This window comes from Sinocyclocheilus anshuiensis, unplaced genomic scaffold, assembly GCF_001515605.1.
Source record: "Sinocyclocheilus anshuiensis isolate Anshui unplaced genomic scaffold, SAMN03320099.WGS_v1.1 scaffold113, whole genome shotgun sequence".
Classification (NCBI taxonomy): domain Eukaryota; kingdom Metazoa; phylum Chordata; class Actinopteri; order Cypriniformes; family Cyprinidae; genus Sinocyclocheilus; species Sinocyclocheilus anshuiensis.
The window spans coordinates 462,154-465,194 of NW_015539827.1; positions in this window are offsets into that span (position 1 = coordinate 462,154).

Sequence of the window (3,041 nt, forward strand, 5' to 3'; positions counted from 1 at the left end):
ACATCGCTTTGTTTCATAATTACAGTGTATACGTTTTTCTTTATTTACCCTCAAAAAATGGAAGTGAAATGTGACAACATGCCCTGTAAGGGGGGGTACATTGTAACATCTGAGGGACACGTTGTAACATGACCATATAACAGCTTAAATTTTATCTGATCGAATGAAAAAAAATATACAAGACAAACTAAAATATTTTGTTAATAAAATAAAATGATTTTTTTATGTGCGTTACAGCTAACCCCGCGTTACTTTGTGCCCCGCGCTCCCCTAAGTAAAATGTCGAGTTTTTATGTGTAGTTAGATTACACTAGTCTACTTTGCCCATCACCATTTATTGATTAAATGACATAATCTATAAAGGTGCAAAACGCATTTACTTACACATGAGAATCGAGATATTTCCTCATATAGGTAACACGTTTGGAAATATTTCAAATAAAAAGGAAAAAAAAGTAAATAAAAAAAGCCTATATCAGTTATACAGTGCTATCGTGGCTGCCGTGTGTCACATGACAAGCATGACACACACACCCTCAAAAATCATGACGCCCCTGCATGTATTCATATCGAACCGTCACGGTAGGACATCTCGGTTCGGTGCATGAGGCCTTACAACGAATACAGGCAATTCACCCTCAATCCAGAAGGGGGCGCCCGCAGTAATGCAACGCTGTTTGATAACCGGCCGCCAGCAGAAGAACAGCGAATGCCATGAGTTGCCCACTTGAAAACAAAGCCCATTATTAGGCAGTGACCATGTGAGAGATTGGGCGGTTGGCAGCACTGAACTGTGACTGGAGCTGAGATGGTAGGAAGTGACGATGGATCCAGGAAGTGAACAGGAGGAATGGATGGAAGAAGCTGGTGAGGGAGGTAGGACTGGAATGGAGTGGAATCTAGTAAATAGGAAAAGGAAGAAAGTACATCAACATAATATGGATAGTGGTAATGAGGAAAGTAGTCGAAGAAACATGGAAAGGAAGGAAGAACATAAGGTTATCATTCAATTTGAAGTGCCTGGATCAAAGAACCCATTAAAGATAACGGAAGCACTCAAAATGAAACTAGGGAACATTAAGTATGCAAAAACACTACGTGACAGAAATATAATGCTAATATGCAGAGATGAAAAGCAGAGAGAAAAAGCATTGCGATTAAAACACTGGCAAGTAATTCAGTAAAATGCCATTATTCATATATTGAATTCCAACAGAAGTATCAGAGGATGAGATTAAAAAGAGCTTAACTGAAGCAAAGGTTTGCAAAGTCAAACGGATGCAGTATACAAGGGATGGGGTGAGGAAAGACAATTTGTCTGTAATGATCCAGTTCGAAGAAGAAGTATTGCCAAGAAGAGTGATGGTTGGGTTTATGAGCTACGTGTAAGGGAATATGTAGCACCGCCGTTGAGATGCTTTAAATGCCAAAGATATGGTCATGTGGCTGCTGTATGCAAAGGTGTGGTAAATGTGCAGGAGAACATCAATATGGGGAATGTGGAGTAAATGTTAAACTGCAATGTTGTAACTGCGGGGGAGAACATAGCTCAGCATATGGAGGATGTGAAGTCAGGAAAAGGGCAATAAAAGTCCAAAATATCAAGATGACAAAAGGAATATCATATGCTGATGCTATTAAACGAGTGAAAAGTAGTGAAGCACCAAAAATAAATGAATCTACAAGCATGAAAATCCAAAATCAAAAGAATCAGTGCAGAATCAACAAGGATTCATTCGTGGTTGATAAAGTGAAATTTGTAACATTCATGGCAGAGGTGATTAATTGCTCGGCTCAAACAAGTAGAACAGAAAGAATTAAGATAATAATTAGAGCAGCTGAGAAATATTTGGACATAAGAGAAACAACAGTAGAGTCAGTTAAAGAAGCACTTGTAGGTGGTCCCCAAGGTTCGCAGGCTACTAATGGAGAAGGTGCATAATGTATTTTGAGATAATTCAGTGGAATGCAAGGAGTCTTTTAGCAAATGGACAGGAATTTAAAAAGTATATTGAAGATTTACAACAGAAACCAAAGGTTATTTGTGTACAAGGAACATGGTTAAAACCTCATCTTGATTTTAGAATTGAAGGCTATGAAAATGTAAGGAAAGACAGGGAAATAGGAACAGGTGGAGGTGTAGTAACTTTTATTGATCAAGGATTGAGGTATAGAGAAATTAGTAATAATGAAAAAGAAGTTGTTATGGTAGAAATCTGGACCGATAAAGGTAACGTCAGGGTGATCAACTTATATAATCCATGTAAAAAAGTACAAAAAGAAAAATCTGAAGAGTTGGTGGAATTAAGTGGGGATAAAGTGGTGTGGTGTGGTGACTTTAATAGTCACAGCACTTTATGGGGTAGTAAAAATACAGATTTTAATGGTAAAGTAATTGAAGAATTATTGGATGAAAATGGACTGGTGTGTATTAATGATGGATCAGGAACAAGGGTGAACATTGTAAATGGCCAGGAATCAGTACTAGATCTTACATTAGTATCAGAAAATATGGCAAATGTATGTACATGGAAAGTTTTGAAGGAAACAACAGAAGGGAGTGATCATTATCCAGTAAAAAGCAGAATTGGTGTTAAAATACAAAAGGCAGAACAAGGAAACCTAGAAAGATGGAAATTAAAGAATGCAAGATGGAAAGTATTCAGTTATATGTGTAGTAATAGAATTATTGAAATGGAAGACCAGGAAGATGGAATAGAAGAATATAATGAAAAAATAAGTAATATTATACATAAAACAGCGACAGAGATAATAGGAAAGAAAACAACAGTTAGGAAAAGGAAATTAGTTCCATGGTGGAATAAAAAGTGTGAAGAAGTTATACGACAAAGGAATAAAGCATTTAAGAAAGTTAAATCATCTTATTTATACTCAGACCTTATAAAGTATAAGAAAGCACAAGCTATAGTAAGGAAAACTATTAAAACAGCTAAAAGAAACTATTGGAGAAATTACTGTAATAATATTGGATGGGATATACAGATTTCAGATATTTGGAGTATGATTAGAAGGATGGGAGG